The following is a 23,061-nucleotide window of genomic DNA, read 5'->3' on the forward strand; positions in this document are numbered from 1 at the left end:
GGGTAGAGGGAGAAGCAGACTCCTCGCTGAGCAGGGAACCCCAGGCGGGACTCAATCCCAGGACTCTAGGATCATGACCTGAGCCAAAGGCAGATGCTTAGCCAACGGAGCCCCCCCAGCCCCCCAGAATTCCTAGAATTTTTAACTTTGCTTTTTAAACCGCATTGGGTGGTTTGTTGCTGCCTCGTGCCATATACAGAACTAGGAAGGAAAGGTCAACAACTCTGTTCACGACTCAGTTCTCCATACTGCAGGCTCAACGGTACCCTTCTGGTTTCATTATATGTTGTTTGTTAATTAGATGCAGTTCAGACTCCAAAGGCATTGGCCACACTTGTTACTTCAATCGGCATAATTCTGTGGTGAGAATTGCAAAGAAGCTCCTTTGCTTATCACTTTATGCTATACTAGCCAAAAATCACTTTTTATCTTTAGATCAGTTTCCTTTATCTCAGTGTTAAGGGTTAGTTGGGTTCCTCCAAAAAAGGTATGTTCGAGTCTTAACCCCATATCTCGGAATCCAACCTTATTTAAAGATAGGGTTTTCCAGAAATAATCTAGTTAAGTTGAGGTTATTAGGGTGGTCCTTAATACAGTGTGATGGGTGTTATAAAAAGGAGAAATTGGGACATCGATGAGCACACAGGGAGAATATATAGATATGCCTTATATAGATATGCTTCTGTAAGGCAAGGAGCTACGGAGAAGCTAGGACAGCAGCCTCAAGTGGCTGCTCCCCCAACACCTTCAGAACCAGCATGGCCCTGCAGACCCATTGCGTTTGGACTTGTAGCCTTCCGAAATGTGACACAATAAATTTCTATTGTCCTAGGCCAGTCTTAGCTAAAATTGTGGCCACTCTAGCAAACTAATAACACTCATAATGGGGACTAGTAAGACACAAATATAAAAGACCCCAGTTCATGGGGCACGTGGGTGGCTCAGTGGGTTAAAGTCTCTGCCTTTGGCTCAGGTCATGATCTCGGGGTCCTGGGATTGAGCCCGCATCGCATGGGGCTCTCTGCTCAGCGGGGAGCCTGCTTCCTCCTCTTTCTTTCTGCCTGCCTCTCTGCCTACTTGTGATCTCTGTCAAATAAATAAATAAAATCTTAAAAAAAAAAAAAAAGACCCCAGTTCAAAGTGAGCTCAGGCCTTCTCCAGTTTCCTCCTATACTAAGAAACGTCCCTGGCGAATGTGAATTCTGACTGTGGCATTTAATCTAGAAAGAGTAACTACCTTTTCGATTTAGATTGCGTTTCCACAACATTCCTAGGAAGAAAGCCTAAAAATACACTTTTCTCTGTGAAGACTAATAATCTACCTTTTAGGTTATATTTCCCAGGAGCACGGTTTTGGATGCTTTTATGAAAGTTGTTTCTTCTTCCCCTCTTTCAAAAGTCACTTTCAGAGTTTACCTGAAGACTCACCTCCTCATTGGCCTTTCCAAGATAACTCTTCCAGAATACCGTCCCTTGGCCCACAAAGGTCCTATGTTGTCAAGTCTATGCTCCTGACCTAATAAACCTATTTATTTCTCACTGTGTATTGAAGCATTAGCACTTAAGTTAGAATATTTTATTTTATTTTTATTTAAATGATAAAATCTTTGAAGGAGATTTTCTTTAATAAGTGTTCATAATTGTAACAGTTACAAATTATAGGGTACTTATTCTCTGCCCTGCAAACCTGGGAAAGAACACACACACACACACACACACACACACACGCACACACACACTTGTTCATGGTCTCACAGAGCACAGAGCCAGGAATTCATCACAGGTCAGACTAGCTCTGCAGCCCCTGGCTGTGGGAATCCCCTGTGAAGCCAAGTCTGACTCACCCAGTAGTGACTTCACCTCTCTTGCTCACTGAGCTATCCCCAGGGCCCAGAAGAGTGTCAGCGCATGGCATTCATATTTTTGTTGCAGGAGTTTTTGGTACCTCTGTACAGGAAAGTCTGTGCTATAGAAACAGCCAATCATAGGGAAAGAAGCCCCTCTACTTTGGTTAGTAGGTCGAACCATCTGAAACTGCCCATATTCAAAATGTCTAACCTACAGCAGTAGCAATTTCGTACAGGTGAATCTTATACAGTTTCTAACAGGATTTAAAGTTGGGGGGCGCCTGGGTGGCTCAGTGGGTCGGGCCTCTGCCTTCAGCTCAGGTCATGATCTCAGGGTCCTGGGATCGAGCCCCGCATCGGGCTCTCTGCTCGGCAGGGAGCCAGCTTCCTCCTCTCTCTCTGCCTGCCTCTCTGCCTGCTTGTGATCTCAGTCTGTCAAATAAATAAATAAAATCTTTAAAAAAAATAAAGCTGATAGAAGTTTCGGGTTTATGCTGCTTGATTTGTTTTTAAAAACAGTTGTGTGTTTCATGTCAGCAAGCCTCACATCCCCCTGTAGCCCTTGGTTGCTGGCAAGGACAATGCATTACTGTTTCTTTCACTGTGTATTCCTGACCTTAGAGGCTGTCTGATATTGCAACACTTTGTTTCAATAGGCATGATTAAAGTTCTTCTCCCTTGAAAGGTCACTGGTGCCTGGGACTGGGAATGTAGCCTCTCCCAGAATCCATTTTTTGTCATGTCTCTTAAATATCTTGAAGTCTAGGGGCCAAATATCTCAAGTCCTTTTCCTGATCTGCTCTGTGGCCTAGATCAAGCCACCTTTGCCACCTTGGTTTCTGCCTTGATAAGTCAGTCTGAGGCCAGTGGATAAGTGTGTCTGAAGTGTCCTGAGAACTATATTATTTGATTCTATCTCCCTGCTGTTGCAAGTCGTGAATTGATCCTCTAATTTTCTTATCCTCTCTCCAGTGTCCTCTTTGTGAGTCTCCCATCTTATCTGAGGTTGGAAAGGTGTAGTTACTGCACTGTGTGAGGTAGAAGAAAGGACCTGAGTCACTAACTACCACCTGTGATTTCCCCTGCCTCCCTCTGTTCAGCCCCTGCCCCAGCTCTAAACCCTGGAGCTACAAAGTGACATTCTGCCTGGCCCACTGGACAGTAACTTCTCTGCAGGCCTGCAGGGTGCCCCTCTACAGGCTGTGAGAGTCACTTTCCATCGGATTCCATTTCCACTTGCCATTGTCCATGAATGGGTGGGTCTCAGATCTCCTTATGGTCTCCTGTTCCATTCTTTTAGCCTCAGAGGTTTATAACTTGCCTATTTGTTTTAAATTCATTTGCTCTCCTTTTAGTGGGGTTTCTGGAGGGAGAAAAATAAAGACATATGTTTAATCTGTGTAAAGATCAGAAGGTCACTGTAACCTACTTTTTAAAAATAATAGCCCTGCAAGATACAGATTAGTAGGCTCAGTTTACAGATCAAGATACCGAGTCTCAGAGCGATTCCGCAAATTGCCTAAGAGCTCACAGCCAGGTATCAGAGCTGTGATTCAGACCTATATTTAACTGAGGCTAGAGGCCATGCACTTCAGCAATATAGAATCCTACCTGCCATAGTCACCTGACCCGAGGTCACATGACCACTGTCAGCGACAGTCCTAAGAAGACACACGATTCAGGTCATGCAAGATCTAGACAATCCTGAAGTCTCCTCCATCTCTGGTTGTAATGTTTCCTCTTGCTTTGTTTGATAATCAAAGTGAATGGGTCACAGAGCTATTTTCAAGCAAAGATAGTTGATTTCATATCATTTTAGTTGAAGTATTAAACAGTGCTCAGTTAAAACCCTGGAGGAGACACACAAACAGAAGACTGAACTGAGTAATCCATGGTACTTAATTATAAATCAGCTACAGATCCAACTGGCCCGTGGTCATAGACAAAGAGGAAAATACATGTTTAGGTGACTCCTCTCTGAAGCCTCCACTTAAATACCCCATGTCACAGAGCCTGCTGACTTACAGCATTCAGCCAAAATCCCTGAAGGAATGAATTTCTTACCATTTGTTTACATTAACATTCACATTGGACCAGCATGATTTGGACACATGATCATCTCGTTTGTGTTAAAATGACAAAAGGGAAAATATAATATGTGATACTTGCAGAGGAAAAAAGCTGGGGGCAGAAATGGTGGTCACAGGGCCTCCAAAAATGAAAGGCTAAATATTGTATCTTTCAAGAGTGCACACAATGAAAATACAGAAAGGGAAATTAGAGAATCGATTCCATTTACTGTAGCACCAAGAAGCATAAGATACCTGGGAATAAACCTAACCAAAGAGGTAAAGGATCTGTACTTGAGGAACTACAGAACACTCATGAAGGAAATTGAAGAAGACACAAAAAGATGGAAGACCATTCCATGCTCTTGGATTGGAAGAATGAACATTGTTAAAATGTCTATACTGCCTAGAGCAATCTATACTTTTAATGCCATTCCGATCAAAATTCCACCGGTATTCTTCAAAGAGCTGGAGCAAATAATCCAGAAATTTGTATGGAATCAGAAGAGACCCCGAATCACTAAGGAAATGTTGAAAAACAAAAATAGAACTGGGGGCATCACGTTACCTGATTTCAAGCTTTATTACAAAGCTGTGGTCACCAAGACAGCATGGTACTGGCATAAAAACAGACACATAGACCAGTGGAACAGAGTAGAGAGCCCAGATATGGACCCTCAACTCTATAGTCAATTAATCTTCGACAAAACAGGAAAAAATATACAGTGGAAAAAAGACAGTCTCTTCAATAAATGGTGCTGGGAAAACTGGACAGCTATATGTAGAGGAATGAAACTCGACCATTCTCTTACACCATACACAAAGATAAACTCATGGATAAAAGACCTCAATGTGAGACAGGAATCCATCAGAATCCTAGAGGAGAACATAGGCAGTAATCTCTTCGATATCAGCCACAGCAACTTCTTTCAAGATATGTCTCCAAAGGCAAAGGAAACAAAAGCGAAAATAAACTTTTGGGACTTCATCAAAATGAAAAGCTTCTGCACAGCAAAGGAAACCAGTCAAAAAAACAAAGAGGCAACCCACGGAATGGGAGAAGATATTTGCAAATGACAGTACAGACAAAAGGTTGATATCCAGGATCTATAATTAACTCCTCAAACTCAACACACACAAAACAGGCAATCATATCAAAAAATGGGCCGAAGATATGAACAGACACACTTACACCATTTAGAATGGCCAAAATTAACAAGACAGGAAACAACATGTGTTGGACGGGATGTGGAGAAAGGGGAACCCTCTTACACTGTTGGTGGGAATGCAAGTTGGTGCAGCCTATTTGGAGAACAGTGTGGAGATTCCTCAAGAAATTAAAAATAGAACTTCCCTATGATCCTGCAATTGCACTCCTGGGTATTTACCCCAAAGATACAGATGTCGTGAAAAGAAGGGCCGTCTTTACCCCAATGTTTATAGCAGCAATGGCCACAGTCACCAAACTATGGAAAGAACCAAGATGTCCTCCAACAGACGAATTGATAAGGAAGATGTGGTCCATATACACTTTCCATCAGAAAGGATGAATACCCAACTTTTGTAGCAACATGGACGGGACTGGAAGAGATTATGCTGAGTGAAATAAGTCAAGCAAAGAGAGTCAATTATCATCTGGTTTCACTTATTTGTGGAGCATAACAAATAGCATGGAGGATATGGGGAGTTAGAGAGGAGAAGGGAGTTAGGGGAAATTGGAAGGGGAGGTGAACCATGAGAACTATGGACTCTGAAAAACAATTTGAGGGGTTTGAAGTGGTGGGGGGGTGGGAGGTCGGGGTACCAGGTGGTGAGTATTATAGAGGGCACGGATTGCATGGAGCACTGGGTGTGGTGAAAAAATAATGAATACTGTTATGCTGAAAATAAATAAATTAAAAAAAAAAAGAGTGCACACAGTTGGGGGCCCCTGGGTGGCAAAGTTAAGAGTCTGCTTACGGCTCAGGTCATGATCCCAGAGTCCTCGGATTGAGCCCCGCATTGGGCTCCCTGCTCTGTGGGCTCGAAGTCCGCTTCTTCCTCTCCCGTTCCCCCTGCTTGTGTTCCCTTTCTCGCTGTGTCTCTCTCTGTCAAATAAATAAATAAAATCTTAAAAAAAAAAGGAGTGTACACAGTTATACATAGTATAAGCTTTTGTACGACTTTACCCTGATGTTATCAAGAATAAGTTAATCAATAACTTATTGTTATATCAGAATTGAGGGACAAGAAAAATGAAGAGTAAGAAAAAATAAGAAAGTAGGACCTGAGTTTTTAAATATGTTGCAATGTATTTGAAAATGGAAGCTAACATCAGTAAATGAGAATGATTCAAGAGGACTCAAATTATGGAAGTCCCCAAAAGCCAGATCAAGGAGCCTAGACTTTTCCTCATATTATTTTTATTTTATGTCTTGTGTTTATTATAAAAATAACTAAGAAAACAGGGGCGCCTGGGTGGCTCAGTGTGTTAAAGCCTCTGCCTTCGGCTCAGATCATGATTCCAGGGTCCTGGGATAGAGCCCGCCATTGGTCTCTCCACTCAGCGGGGAGCCTGCTTCTTTCTCTCTCTCTCTGCCTGCCTCTGCCTACTTGTGATCTCTGTCTGTCAAATAAATAAATAAAATCTTAAAAAAAAAACTAAGAAAACATAAACCAGGAAAATAAAACTGAGATAAAATTACTCCCCAATCTGAACACACAGTTAACTTATTGATATACAGCTCTATAGGGAGCTCTGTAATGTACATGTTATTTTGAAAACACATTTTCCACACAACTAGCATCTTGAACATGTTTCAAGGACAGTAAATATGTAGTAGAAATATTTCAAATAGATCGGAAAAGGAAGAGAAAAATGTGAGGAAGTGATTGGCCAGTTCTCACAGTATGTGGGGTTTTGCTGGTCCCAGGAGAGTGTGCAGGATTTAGATAGTAAGGGGATGAGACCTTACAGCAAGAACAACAATGGGCAAAACTACTAGGAACGGAGAACCATGCATGGTTCATGCATGGTGGGCGCGGGAAGACCTCTTGTGGGGGAAACAGTGGCTTCCGGTGGAGATGGGTGCATAGGGCTGAGAGAAGACAGGCAGGCAAAGGGAAGGTTTAGGACAACTTTTCTTCCCCTCCTCTGAACACCAAACAGGGAGGAAAGGATTTGACTGGTAGCCCACAGCCAAATGGAGATGCCTTTCCCCATTAGGAGAATTGGTGAAAGTGATGTGTGGTAGTGAGAGGAGATGTTTTCTAGTTATGCTCTGAATTTGTGAAGACTCTTATGTTGTTAAGCAAGAGAAAAAGCCCACTGTTCTAGGTAAAACAGAAAGAAGGGATGTCAGTTCCAAGGATATAGGGACCTCCAAGAACTAGGGCTGAATGCAGCTGGACCTCACTGGAGAGGGCAACTCATTGCTAGAGGGCTGCAAGCAAGCCGGCCTTCCTCCGTCTCGGTCTCACCTCTCCACTTCCCTCGTGGGCCTGCCCCAACCCTCTCTGTAGGCTGGCTTCCTGCAGTGTCAGTTCCCACAGTGAATCCTTCGTCTGCATGCTCCAAGTCACAGCTGTGCCACTTAGGAAGTTTTAATCTATCTCCCTCTTAATTTCTTTATCTGGTCCCCACCTCCCATTGAGGAAGGCAAACCCATTTGCGTCAGTTCAGGTCAGGTCTACCTTTGGTCCAGTCAACTGTGGAGCAGGAGGAAGGGGCTAAGTCATGGAGCCCTGCTGGCCCCTGGGATTCTGTTCCAGAGGAGAAGAAGAACTGGAATGGGTTGGGAGAATGTTCCAAATGGTCCTTGGTGTAAGCTCTCAACTCTCCCCTCTCCAGAAATTAGTGGATCAAAAAATGAGGATTATGCAAGTGCCCCCAAATAACTTTGAATATTATAGCCAAAGTGATACTCTTTCTCAACAAAAGGAAAGTAAATCCGGACATTTGATGAACTCGCAGGCCATGCAAGAGCGTCTCAGAAAGAGTACATTGTGCTCCTGTGCCAATCTGAGCCTGAAACAGCAGACATGCAGAGAAAGAAACAAAAACAGAACTAGGCCCAACACCATTAACTATGTAATGTGAAATGATCTGTAACAAGTGGATCACAAAAGGTGACCAAAGAGAGTCGGCATTAGGTACATGTTGATACACAAAATCGTGCTCTGTGTGATGGCTTTTACTTGCTTGGTTAACCCTGACCACGTTTTGAGTCCTATCGCGCTGTTCGGGTGTGGTGCTAGAAGTCTGCGTGAGTCATGGCGATGACCAGTTGTGGTTTCTTTTTCTCTGTAGTGAAGAAATACGGCTTCTCAGCATCTCAGCAGAGTCGAAATACCTTCCGGATATGCTACCAGAGACAGTTATTAATAGGTGACAGACGTGCGGAGAGAAGAGATGAGGGTAGAGCCTGAGGACAATTCAGATGACTGCTTTCTGAGTGGGGGCGCTGGGTGGCATATACGGAAAGGATAAGATCGTTGGAAAACCTTCTATATCACAAAAACATTAGTACGTTCTTGTGATATAGAAGAAGCCACTTTGTCTTGGTAAATTCCAGTCAGAAACAACCCATTAGAAGGATTAATCTGGCTGTGTTAAGCATTTGAAGTGCAGAGACTTGGGTTGCTAAGACTTCGCGGTATAACTTGATTTTCAGAGATACCCTTGCCGGGCACAATATTAGATTGTATGACTCAGCTTCCTGTGTCACATTCGGGACCGATGCGACATAGGAACGTCAGGATCCTAGGATGAGAACAACTAAAGGATATTGGGTCTGATGTATTTACTACCAGGAATATGTCATCCCAAACTTGTTTCCTTTGTTCCCTAGCAAAAGCTAGACTTGTTTCAAATAACCAGCCTTTCTCCCAGCACAACCACACATTGAAACAAATACTTCAATTACATTCAGACTTCCTCAGGAAATGGAGAAAGCACCCATTCTTGGGAATGAGCACTTCCAGGCGAATTCTGGCTTCCCAGGCAGTCAGAGAGGTGGGTCTGGATCAGGGCTTTCCTAGCATCCTGCTCAGCTCCGGAGCACACTCTGGTCTGGTCAATGTCTGGAATGCTGGCTGCATGGGAGCAGCTCTAAGACATTCATCAACTAGATAAGGAGTAAGATCCAGCCAAGAATGGTTTTTCCCTGTGGAAATTCTGGGGTTTAAAAAAAGTGTTTTTTTTTTTTTTTTAAATTTTTAAAGTAATATTCTGGTAGATATTCTGGGGTTTTAAAACAGTGTTTTTTGTTTGTTTAAAAAAAGTGTTGTTGTTTTTTTTAATTTTTTAAAATAATATCTACACCTAACATGGGGCTTGAACTCACAACCTTGAGATGAAGTGTCACATGCTCCACCAACTGAGCCAGACAGGAGCCCTGAGAGTTTAAATATTTTTGAATCAATAGTAATAATAAATACACTATAATAATTGCATTTAAATGCAATATAATAACGGTGCTTGGGTGGCTCAGTCGGTTAAGCATCTGACCCCTGATTTCAACTCAGGTCATGATCTTGGGGTCCTGAGATTAAGCCCTGCATGGGGCTCCATGCTGGATGTGGAGCCTGCTTGAGATTCTCTCTCTCCCTCTCCCATTGCCTCTCCCCCTCCGCTCTCTTAAAGAATCAAAATTAATTTTAAAATGTTTAAATGCAATATAATAATTGTAGCCAGCACACTTATCATACAGGAGACACTATGCTTAATGCTTTCATATATGAGAATAACCCTGAGAAGTGCATATTCAGTTTTATTATCCATAGGTAACACATAAGGGAACCGGGTTTCGGGGTGATTGAATAACTCACTTAAGGTTACATAGTCAATAAGTGAGAGAGCTGGGATTTGAACCCAGCTGTGGGGACCTAAGCTTGAATGCTTTATCCACTATGCTGTATTGCCAAAATATGAAAATGATATTCACCTTGGTGTTTACTTGATTCTGTTCTTTACCTTCTCTATAGGAATTCTGATTCAAGTATGTATTTTTTTTAAGATTTTTTTTTTTTATTTGACAGACAGTGATCACAACAAGTAGGCAGAGAGGCAGGCAGAGAGAGAGGAGGAAGCAGACTCCCTGGTGAGCAGAGAGCCCGATGCGGGCTCGATCCCAGGACCCTGGGATCATGACAAGAACCGAAGGCAGAGGCTTTGACCCACTGAGCTACCCAGGCGCCCCTCAAGTATGTATTTATATAAAAATACACTTCTAATTCTTTTTTTAAAAATCAATTCTAAATTCTAGAATAGTTTCAAATTTATACAAATTTTGCAAATCTAATATAGAGAATTCTTAGAAGTCTGCTCTAGGTTCCCCTACTGTCCACATAGTATATATATTGTCGTGGGACATCCTTCACACCTAAGGAACCAACACTGATGTGTCGCTCTTAACTGAACTCCATACTATATTCTTGTTTCAGTTTAGTTCTCCTTTGATGTCCTTCTTCTGTTCCAGGATCCCATCCAAGATACCACACTGCATGTGGTCGTCATGTCTCATTAGGCTCCTCTGTACTGTGACAGCCTCTTAGACTTTTCTTACTTCTGATGACCTTGATGCTTTTAAGGAATACTGCTCAGATACTTAATAGAATTTCCCTCACTTTGGGTTTGTGTGATGATGTTTTTCTAATGTGAGGGTTATGGATTTTGGAGAGGAAGGACCACAGAGGTGAAGGGTCTTCCTTAGAACATCATATCAAGAACATATCCTGTCAACATGATTTATCACTGAAGATGTTAATCTTACTCATCTGGCCCTTGCAGGGCCAGGTTCCCCTGCTGTGAAGTTACTTTCTTATACTTTTCCATATGCTTTTAAAGTAAGCCTCTAGACACAGCCCACACTCAAAGGGATGAAGGGTTAAGTTCTACCTCCTTGAGGAGGAAATATCTATATAAATTAGCTGGGGTTCTTTTGTTTGGGTTACATGTCTTTTCTCTTTTATTTACTTATCCAATCATATATCAGTATGGCACTACAGATTTTTATTTTATATTTTGGGTTATAATCTACGACTGCATTATTTATTTTGTTGCTCTGATTTTTCCGGCTTTGGCCATTGGGAGTTCTTCTAGGTGAGTTCCTGCTTCCCTTCAACATGTTTCCGTCATCTTGTTTCTGAACACTCACTTACTTTCTGGCACTGTGAAATGGTCCGGACTCATCTTATATATACCTTGTCCCAACAGTAGAATTATTCATTTCTTCAAGGACTTCTGATTCCTTTTATTGGAAAATTCGATTAGAAACCAAGATTTAGGTGCTGGGTTTGATTGCTGATACTGGGGTATCATTGCTTCTAGGACAGAGCTCAAAGGATAGAGCTGGGAAATATATGTATAAACCCATGTTTACACACAGATCTGTAATTATTACTGAATCCATTCATCTGTATGTTAAGCTCAACATGAGTTTATACACATGTCTCCAGCTCTATGCATACCACAAGGTTCATTTTAGACTTCTTCCTAGCTTATCTGTAATTTTCCACTCCAAAGGTGAAAAAACCGGATCCCATCTTCTGCTACTGTGTATTTGTTCAATTCCAGCTTATGCATACAGTAGTTTCAGAATTCTTAGTCTTTACTAACGGTACAGTGTTTATGTGAAGTTCCCTTTGTCTTTATTCTTACAGTCTCTAGTCAAAATTCTGTTTTCCAAAGTTAGCTAATTCTTTTTAAAAATTCTTTTTGTTATGAAAACAATATAGTTTTATTGTTGAACATTTGGAAAATAGACCCAAATTTAAAGAAGCTTCCATAATCCTGTAATAGCCACTGTCAAATTTTGGTTCTTTTTTCCTCTTTGTCTCTCTATATATGAAGATACATACATATGCGTGTGTGTGTGTGTGTGTGTGTGTGTGTACATATACACACACGGACAACAGTACAATTATCTCTATGTTTATTTCCCTATGTGTAGTTCTCTCCATAAATGTGTATCTCTGTATGTTTGTTTTAAGCATCAAAGAAGCAATGTAGTAAACGTGACTATACAGGAGATTTAGAAATGTATCTATCACCGTATCTTGAGCTGAAACTTGATAAATAGAAAATAATTCTAGTATATGTCAGTGGAGCTAAAATGCTTCTAATGCATTTCTGTCTGGTGCCATAACTTTGTATAACAATAGCACTTAAGTCCTTTAAATGATTAACCTCATATCTATTAATAGGGCCTGAATAGCAATCATATCAAGACTAATCTGTCTGCAGAATGCTGTAAGGGCAACTACTCTGCTTTACTGACCAAAAAAGGATCCCTAAGCAGTAGAGACGCAAACGTCTGGGAGCAAAGATAGCATACCTCTGTAAGAATTTTGGCTCCTGGTACGTGCTTGCTCACAGATGAAAACAACGCCACCAACCCAAAAAGGTGGGCTACAGAGGAAACTCCAAGAAAGAGGAACTCTTCTCAAATATGGTTTCATATGTCCTTAAAAACATGGATGAGGGGCACCTGGGTGCCTCAGGGGGTTAAGCGGCTGCCTTTGGCTCAGGTCAGGATCCCAGGATCGGGGATTGGGCCCCGTATCCGGCTCCCTGCTCAGCGGGAAGCCTGGTTCTCCCTCTCCCTCTGCCTACTTATGCTCTCTATCTCTCTGCCATATCAATAAATAAATTTTTAAGAAAAATGGATGAGTGTTTGGTTGAGATTTTAATTCTCTATTACACAGAGTACAGAAGAAGTCACTGTGGCCTCTATCATTTTAGGGATAGATCCTAGTGTGTAAGCACTTTGATCACAAGTGTGGGTTCAGAAGCTTCATGGTAAATCCTTCACTTTGCCTATACCCTCATGACTTAGAGTGATTTTCATCTTTCCCCGGTAAGTACGATGAGTAGGTCCAGAAATAGGAGTCATATAATGTTATTATTGATCTCTTGATGCTGGACACAAAGCAGGACCAAGAGCCAAGATGTGGATTGGAAACCAAAAGGATGAAAAGGCTCCCAAGATAACACAAGCCACCCCCCAGGCCCAGTGTGTCCAGTGGCGGGCTGTGGCTTTTTGGTAATAATTCCTGTAAATGGTATAGTAGAGAGAAGGAGATGAAACAAAGGGATTAAAAAATGCTGCTGTGGTAAAAGGTTTGTCTGCAAACTTATGTATGCTTTATTTGGAAAGAAACTCTTGGAATTAGATGGAGCGGCTATAAAATATTGAGCCCCCTGAGTACAAGTGGCCCATGGAAGGTGAAAGTATCCTTAGCACTGTTGATAATGGCCATGAATAGGTTCCTGTTGGCAGATTGTGTTCTTATTGTGTTTATTGTGTTCTTTTTTGGGTATACCAGAAGAGAGTGGTTTGAGTTCACTGATCAGAAGATACAGGAAGGAAGAAACTTAAGCTGTCTTGCGTAACCCCAACCTGGTACTCTCTGGCACAAAATACCCAAGGTAGTTAGGAAGATCTCAAGGGTCTTCTGAAGGGTGTCAAAGGCTTTTCCAAGAAAGAGAAGTAGTTAAGGCTGAAAGGCCCAGGAAGGCCACTGCTTACAGCTGTGCATTTTGTACCGAGCACAAAAATACCCAGAGAGGGAGTCCTACCTCTCCTTTGCCAAGCCTTTCGTCCTGCCTGAGACTTCATCCACTCATAGAAAATGGATTTTTCTAGTGGTTCTCCCAGAGAGGAAGCTTTTCCAAAGTTCTCATTAAGGTTTTATTAAAAAATAGGGTGGCTCAGGGGTTCAGACATTTTTCTCCAAGGCCAAGTCATACTTTTCCTCACGCTGTGAATCCTATATATGAGGCTAATCTTTAAATCCTTAAATTTACTTAGATGAACAGAATATTATATATTTCTTACATTATAATATTTTGCTTAAATAGCAACATTTTTTCACATGGCAAGGTGTATTTTATCAAAAAGAATATTGACTAGTTACTTATAAAAATGTTTTATATTTAAATGAGAAAAAAACTCTTTTTTCTTTTATTGGGTTTATTTAAAAATGTTTTTAAAAGATTTAATTTAATTTTTTAAAGTAATCTCTATACCCAACATGGGGCTTGAACAACCCAGAGATTGAGTGTCTCATGCTCCATTGACTGAGCCAGCCAGGCAGTCCTATTGGGTTTATTTTTAAAGCTATCCTGGGGAGATACATTTGGCCTAATTCTTAAAGGTTCATAAAGCCAGGCCAGTCCTCATCTGTTGAATGTTACTTTACAGTCCTAAAATTCCTCTGGTTATTGATCCTCCATAGTTCACCCAGGTAAGTTATTTGCAACATGTGTCCCAAGAAGCTGAATTCATTCACTCATGGACTGGGATTATTCAAAATGGAACACTGGAATGTTGGAAAGCCATGTTCCAGAAAGGTAATATAAATTTGTGGTTATATATGACACTCTGGGGTTCAAAAAATCCCTGGGTACCCATGTGAATGTATTAGCTGAGTTGACTTAGGCAAGCTCCCTGGACTCCCTGTGCCTCAGTTTATCATTTGTGAAATGGAGCTTACCTTATATGATTGGTAACTGAGATTAACTGAAGATTAATTGAGAAAAGAAAAGTAAAATGCCTATATTTGCATTTGGCACACAGTAAATACAGTATTAAGACTACATTTGTCTTACCACAACTGATGTTGGATTGACCTAAGACAGAAGTGGCCAAGCAATCAGCTTGTTTTGTTTTATTTATTTATTTATTTTATTTATGTGTTTATGTATTTATTTATGTATTTGTATTCAGCTTCATTTATTTTTTTATTATTTTTTTAAGATTTTATTTATTTATTTGACAGAGACAGAGATCACAAGTAGGCAGAGAGGTAGGCAGGGAGAGAGGGAAACAGCTCCCCACTGAGCAGAGAGCCCAATTTGGGGCTTGATCCCAGGACCCCAGGACCATGACCTGAGCGGAAGGTAGAGGCTTTAACCCACTGAGCCACCCAGGCACCCCTGTTTCTAGCTTCTTTTAAAGATTACTTTGTTCACTTCTGCAAAAGTACATCATTTGCATAAAGAAAGATGCTCATCTTTATATTGGGGAGAGAAAGGACATTTATTTACTTTAATCAACTGTGCTGTAATTTTGTGATTTTGCATTTGACTCTCATTAACTGAGAGTTTATTAAAAAATAATAGGAGTAATTTCTAACAAGTGAAAAGATGGCTCCTTTGCAGTTACAACATGAGAAATGCAAATTCAATTTATGCCTCATTACTGGTTTTCAACCTCTCAGAACTGGTGAAGTTTCTGAATTATATGTTATGAATTGTAATTGATGAGAAGGTGGAAAAACAGACAATCAAATAATCATCAATAGCTATCAAAATTGCAAATGTACCTACCTTTTGGCCCAGCAAAAACATCTAGAAATGTATATGACAGGCATATTTCACATATACAAAATGGTCTATGATCAAGGCCATTTTTTTCAATTGAAGTATTGCTTTTAATAAGAACATTTTGGAAACAACCTAAATTTCTCTCAGTAAGGCAGTCATGAAATAAATTTTGCTGCATACAATCATAAGAAAGAATGAGGATGCTCTTTCTGTTTTATCACGTAATGCTTTTCATGATATATTCAATAAAAAGCAAAATACAGAGAACTATGAAAAAATGGTATTTGGCTAACAGGGGACAAAAAAGAAATGTACATGCTTGAATATGTATTGGATACCTATGGAAGAGGCACAGGAAACCACTCTCATTAGTTGTCTTTTGGAGGAGGAACAGATGGCTGGAGGACAGCATCAGAGGAAGAGTTTTTGCTGCATTTTTTTTCACCTTTCTTGAATCTTTAATAGGTAAATGAATGGCATATTTAAAAAATAAATAATTTAAAATATACCTCATTGGTCAAGAGATGATCATTACTCATACCCAATTTTGGTGGTAGTTTTAAACTTAGGCATTGATGAAATAATAAAAAAAAAAATCTGAATTTCTTGAAGTTTCAGATTTTAGGTAGAAATGATTTCACATTGAACTTTTTTAGTGTAATATGAAACTAAAATTTCTTTCTATTTAAAACATTCCCCAGGATTATTATTTGTATGTATGTATCTATCTATCTATCTATTTTTGAGAGAGAGCATGAGTGGGGGTGAGGGGAGGGGCAGGGTAAGAAGGAGAGAGAGAATTTTTTTTTTAATTAAAAAAAATTTTTTTTAAAGATTTTATTTATTTATTTGACAGAGGAGAGAGATCACAAGTAGGCAGAGAGACAGGTGGGGTGGCGGGGGGAGCAGGCTCCCTGCTGAGCAAAGAGCCCAATGCAGGGCTTGATCCCAGAACCCTGAGATCATGACCAGAGCGGAAGGCAGAGGCTTAACCCGCTGAGCCCCCCAGGCACCCCAAAGGAGAGAGAGAATCTTAAGCAGGCTCCACACCCAGTGTGGAGCCCATCGTGGAGCTCAATCCCAGGACCCTGAGCTCATGACCTGGGCAGAAATCAAGAGCCAGACACTTAACTGACTGAGTCATCCAGGTGCCCTCCCGTGATTGTTTTGTTAGCATTTGAGCAGCCTTTCAGCATTGAAAAGGAAAAAGAAATAAGTGCATTCCATATACATCACGTTTAAAAATTTTTAGAAAGAATAGAAAGAATCAAGAGGGAAAATGTGCCCACTGCCTCAGAATTACTATTTCCTATCCTAGTGCCACTCTGGTCTGAGCCTCTGACACCTTCATATTCACAGTTCCAACCTTGTACACAGAGAGAGGCAACTGATAGGAAAACCAAGAGGAGGATTCTGATCTCTTCCGGTACTGGCTCCTCCCAAGATGCTGCTGAAACTGAGCCTTCCGAGAGGGACCTGTGGTTGGGCGTGGCTGCTCCAGAGGGGAGAACTCATCATCCCCCACACTTGTGCAGATAGCTTATGGGGATGCCGGCAGCCGTACTGACTCCTTCTTCCTGGGGCTACAACCACCACTGACTCAAGCTTGTACATAAAACTCTTCCTTGTAAATTTACATTTGAAAACATTTCCAAAATGCTAACCTGTCTTTCATTCATTCAACATTTCTCGTCACTATTTTTCTCTTTTCTTAGCTCTGCTTTCATTTCCATCATCCTGAATCCAACAAAATATCTAAATATTAGTTAGGAGGTCAGTAGCAATAATCTAAAGGTATCTGAATAATTCTATTTTTTTTTTAAATTCTTGCCAAACAAACTGCTGGGCATACTGAGGAATTAAAGAAAGTTTTAGAGAAAAATGGGAAATGTCTGTCTTTAAATAGGTTTTTGAGCCTAAATTCAGAATCAATTCCTTCAGTACAATGTAAGATTAGGCAAGTTGTGAGCACCTGATTTTTCTTGTTATTAATAATGACATTCATTGAGTGCCACTGTATTTTATTCACTTTTACACCAACCTGTAAGACGGGTCCCATACTCATGATCAGATGAGAGAACAGTCACAGGCCTTACTTATGATGGGGTGAGACTTGAAATAGTGAGTAATAACTATTATAGAGTGCTTACTTTGCACCAATCTCAGGGGCGTGTACTTTCCATAATTTCTACACAGCAAACCCAGCAAAGCTAGTACTATTATTATCCTTCAGCAGATAAGGAAACCTGAGTCACAGGGACATCAAGCTCGGAATCTACACCTGTTTGACTCTAAAGCTCCTGCTCCTGCCAGATGGCTATATACCTGGGCCAAATGGAAATGAACAATTCTAAGAGTAAATGTTAGTTATTGAAAGAAACTGCAGTGTTAGGAACGAGGAGGGAGATGGAGTTGCTGATAGAGAAAAGTAGAGGGAATTAAGCCATCTAAATGTATTTATTATGAGCCATGCTGCAGAATCTTTAAAATAACCTGAAGCAGAAAGAATTTTCTAGCTAAGCACAGGAGAGGGTCGTTTAATGTTTGACAGAGACATCTGAATGGCAGTAGCCTAGTCTTGGAGTAGCTAGTAAATTGGTGGTGAGCATCTGTTCCTGATACCCACTAGGAAACAACAAAAGCTTGGGACTTAAGTCACAATAAGAGATACTTCATTGCACTGATGTGAAGGTTGGCTTGGAATTGAAAATTACCAAGGAGACTAGAGACTCTATATCTAGAAACTTTAAAATATAGCTTTAAATCAGTCTAGGATGGTTTTTGCCTTATCCTGCCTCAGACCAGAGAGCTTCATTCAAAATCCTGTCCACCCTCTTGTTTCTCTATATGATCCCCAATTTCCAGTCAGTTCCGAGAGCAACTGCATCTAGGTTTGCCTTCGGTGTGTGCAACATTTATTCCTTCCGGGCTTCCTCATCTCTCTCCCTCAAATTTTGGATTTGGAAACAAAGAGAAAAGCAAACTCCATATAATTTGCTTGTACCTTTTATTATTTCTCCTTATTTTCCCAGAACACCCCACTACAATGGTTCCCTCAGGTCAAGAAGTTTTAAACATCCTCACCCTGTCAAATGTCAAGTCCTATTCCTAGGTACATTGTCTGCTCACCCGGCTCTTTCTTGCCTGGCATGCTCTTTGATGTAAGAATTCTACCCTCTACCGTGTCAGAGCTTACTCAATACACCAGGTCTCGCTCTAATCATAGAGACTCTGAAGACCATCCTCTTGTCAGCATTTCCAGGATACTCAAAGTCTTGAATCACAGGTTCAGTGCTGAATCACCCTGTGATTCTTTGGCATTACGTAATATCTACCCTTCCACTAGACTGTGAGTTCTTCAAGTAGAGAAACCCGGCCTAATGCTTTTTTGAACCCCCCATATTGTTGAACAGTCAGAATACCCATAGTTGCTGGTTTTTAATCATCCGTAACTTTGTGGGCTTCTGTCCACCCTTGTGTTCTGATAGGCTCAAGATCTCAAATAGATTAAAAACTGTTGACCTGCTGGAATATATTAGATGTTGGTCGAAAGTACAAACTATGTGGGGCACAACATATTTCATTTCAAAGGGAGCACTACGCCATGCTTTTTATTGATGGGATTTAGAAGAGAGGTGCCCTTGACACTCAGGAAATGAGGTTGCTTACATTCTCCCCAATCCCAGATCTCTGGTCCCCTCTTTCAAGAGAAGAGTCTATTCTGCTTGACTCCGTTTACCTGAAATTTATGTGTGAAAAACATGCCATATACTAAAAAAGAGAGAAGAGGAGGAGAGGTAATATGTTGAACATCTATTCGGCAGGGACTTTAAGTTCATAATTTCACATAATCTTCATAACAACCCTTTACTGTAGACACTGAATTTCATGAAAATTAGACAATGTACTCAGGTCAATGAATAAAAGAACACAAAAGTGAACCCCTTCTACTCTCTCTGGTCCCTATGATACAGGTTAAACTGATCTAAAATCACAATAAAGAGCAAAATGGAATATGCATACTTTGCTAAAGAAATTTGTACCTTCTTCCAATATCAAAACATTGCTTTGTGTCCTTAAAAAGATTAAGTGCATAATAGAGTCGATTAACACAATCATAGTATACACAGAATAATATTGGATTTGCTCAAGGTATTGATACTGCCAGGCTAGCCTGAACTCAGAAACACATTAAGAAAACAAAGAAGTAATTTCTTCCTCTTTGCCAAACTGTTTAGGGGAATTGGGAGGAGTCGTGAGTCATTCTAAATGGTTGGAAAATGAGAGAAGAGATGTGCACTGACTGTATTAAAAGGAAAGGAATAGATCTGAAGAGAGGAAAGACTGATGCTCTCTCCCAGCAAGATCAGTAAAGAGTACGCTTCTGAGTGAAGTTGAGCCTTTCGCTACGATTACCGAGAAGACATCAGACGTTCATTCCTAGCTCCGTTCCCAGACTTTGCTACTTCTGTCCATGCTCTTGGCCTCTCAAAACTGACACATTATCATGCATTTCCTCCTCTTCCTCAGATTGAACCAGCCACTAAGTTCCAATAATTCTGAAGTCTTAACACCTCTCACATCTTTCCCTTTTCGGCATATATTTACCTACCTCAGACTCACTTGCTCACAACCATACCGCAGCAAGTTCCAGCTGGGAACTCTCTAGGTCTCCATCTCCCCAGTCCAAACCCTTATCGATTTTCCTCCAACATCGGCAGAATCATCCTCCTGGTGTACCCCCTCTTTGTGTAGAGAAGGAAATACCAGCTCTAGTCTTTGCTCCACCTGTGTCTCTGGCCTCATTCCCCACCTGCCCTCTCCTTGGCATTCCTAACTGATATTCTCAGGCGTATTGAAAAGAGTGGTGGCAATTATGTCTTCCTTTATCTGTTCCATAAAAATTTATGGGGCCCCTATTGTATGAGCGCCCTTAAACAAATCTTAGGTACAAAAAAAGATAAATAGAATGCAGTCTCTGCCTACAAATAAGAGAATTGACATTATATCGATTTGAGTTTTGGGGTATATTGTGGTGGGGGTTAATAATACAGGTCTCTGCCTGGTGGAGAGAGAAGGTTGAGTGACGAGTTATTGGTTCTCACTTGGGAGAAATGAGGGTCAGGGAAAATGTTACATAAGAGAAAATGTTTCCTCTGAAAATCAAGAAAACAATTCCATTTACAATAGCATCAAAAGAAAAAGGAACACTGAAGAAAAATTTTAAGCCAAGAACTACAAAGCCCATATACTGAAAACTACACAACATTGCTAAAAGAAATTAAAGATCTAGATAAATGAAAAGGTATCCTGTGCTTATGTATTGGAAGATTTACTATTATTGTTAGGGCAATACTATTGAAACTGATCTACATGTTCAATGCAATCCCTCTGAAATTTCCAACTGCGAGGGATACAGACTAGTCAAAACAATCTTGAAAAAGACCACAGTTGAAGGGCTCACATTTTCCAACGTCCAACTGACAAATCTACAGTAATCCAGACAATGTGGCACTGGCATACAGGCAGAAATATACACCAATGCAAGAGGACTGAGAGTTCAGCAATAAACCCATGCATTTATGGACAAATGGTTTTGGCAAGAGTGACAAGGACATTCAATGGGGAAAGTCTTTTTTTTTTTTTTAAACAAATGGCCAGGAACAACTGAATATCTACATGCAACAGAATGCATGTATACGTCTTTCTCACACTACAGAAATCTAAGTTGTCTTTAGGAAATGAAAAACCATAATATTATTTACTTCCCACTAGGATGACTATAGTAACACACAAAAAAAGGCATTAGCAAGTATTGGCAAGAATGTGGAGATATTGAAATACTCATACACTGCTAGTGGGGATTTTAAATGGTGCAGCTTCTGTGAAAAATGTCTTAGCAGCTCCTCAATATTTTAAACACAGAATTACCATATGACCCAGAAATTCTACTCCTAAATGTATACCTGAGAAAATGAGGACAGGTGTTCACAGATGTTCACTTGTATACAAAGGTTCGTAAAAATATTTTTTTAAGATTTTATTTATTTTATTTGACAGACAGAGATCACAAGTAGGCAGAGAGGCAGGCAGAGAGAGAGGAAGGGAAGCAGGCTCCCTGCCGAGCAGAGAGCCCAATGCGGGGCTCGATCTCAGGACCCTGAGATCATGACCTAAGCCGAAGGCAGAGGCTTAAGCCACTGAGCCACCCAGGTGCCCTGGTTCATAGCAGTATTATTCACAATGGTCAATAAGTAGAAGCCATCCAAATATCTATTGGCTGATGAATAGATAAACAAAATTTGGTATATATACACATTGGAATAATATTGGGTCATAGAGAAAAGTAAAGTATGGACCCATGCTATAACATGGATGAACCTTGAAAACATTATGTTAAATGAAAGAAGCCAGACACAAAAAAGCCACAAATTATATGATTATAATTCTATGCAGTGTCCAGAATAGGCAGATAGGATAGGCAGATAGGAGACAGAAGGTCGGAAGAGTGGTCACCAGGGGATGGGGGGTGGAGGAGAACTGAGACTAACTGGTAATAGGCACTAGTGTTCTTGCTACAGTAGTGAAAATGTTCTAGACTTAGCTCATGGCAGGTTTAGTATATTCAAAACATAGGGAATATACTAAAGGCTACAAAAGTATATACTTTAAAATGGTGAATTTTATGTCATGTGAAGCTAATCTCTTTTTTTAAAAGTGCTCTTAAAGAAAAAAGAGAAGATGGGGGCCTGGGTGGCTCAGTTGTTAAGCAGCTGCCTTTGGCTCAGGTCATGATCTGGGATCGAGCCGGAGTCAGGATCCTTGCACAGCAGGAAGCCTGCTTCTCCTTCTCTCTCTACCTGCTATTCTGCCTGCTAGTGTGTGCGCTCTCTCTCTCTCTGACAAATAAATAAATAAATCTTAAAAAGAGAGAGAGAAAGAGAGAAGATGCTTTAAGTAAACCATAAAGATGCAGCAAGGGAAGGCCCTAGGAGTAGAAAGTGGAGAAATGAATTCTAGGCTGAGGGGATCCAATGTACAACAGCAGACCCACAAAGCAATATATTCAGTTCGGGACTCTACAAAGGATTACAAAAACCAGCCCACCAGCCAACCCAACCCGTCAAATCAGTTGTAGGCGAAAACAAACAAAACTTCTAAAGCTTTTCTTTGTGAGTCAATATGACACTTCATTTCTTAAGTGATTAGAAGATGATTTTCTTCCCTCCTGCCTTTTGGTCCTCACCTTGGAAGTAACTTAGTTGATCCATAAATGAAGGGTGTATGGGTGTCATCCCCATGCCTGGAATGCTCTTTTCCTGACTCTCCATGGCTCACGCTTTCTTATTTTTCAGGCCCGACTTAAATGTCTTTTTTTCAGGAGGGAGGCCTTTCCTGACCCTACCATCTAAGTGGATTCCCATTTCTCACTGTTATTTTCCATCACAGCATTCTGTTAGTTTCCTGCACAGGAAATAATGTTCACTTGCTGGTTTTGGATTTTTTTAAAAGAATTATTTAGTTATTTTAGAGAGTGGGGGAGGGGCTGAAGGAGAAAGAGAGAGAGTCTCAAGCAGACTCCCCACGGAGTGTGGAGCCTGACGCAGGGCTCAATCCTACAACCCCAAGATCATGACGTGATCGAAACCAAGACTTGGGCACTTAACCCACCACACTAGCCAGGTGCCCCATGGTTTACTGGATTTTTATTTCTCACCCTAGACAATAAGCTCTGAGGACAGGGAACGCGATTGTTTTATTCAGTTCTAGTCCCCAATAGTAGGACAGTGCTTCATTAATATGAGTTCAAGGCAGGAAGCTGTGATGGGTAGATCAG

The 23,061-nt window shown here is 40.8% G+C and overlaps 1 long non-coding RNA gene across 1 annotated transcript in view; it reads left to right on the forward strand.

Annotated features, from left to right (window-relative positions):
* The window catches only part of LOC309861212, a 40,889-nt gene that overhangs the window by 6,779 nt on the left and 11,049 nt on the right, over nt 1-23,061 (forward strand). The window contains exon 2 of the long non-coding RNA XR_014309817.1: nt 9,935-10,099. This is a non-coding gene — a long non-coding RNA (uncharacterized lncRNA). The remainder of the gene's footprint in view (nt 1-9,934; nt 10,100-23,061) is intronic.

Source organism: Mustela nivalis (genome assembly GCF_964662115.1).
Source record: "Mustela nivalis genome assembly, chromosome: 3".
Lineage (NCBI taxonomy): Eukaryota > Metazoa > Chordata > Mammalia > Carnivora > Mustelidae > Mustela > Mustela nivalis.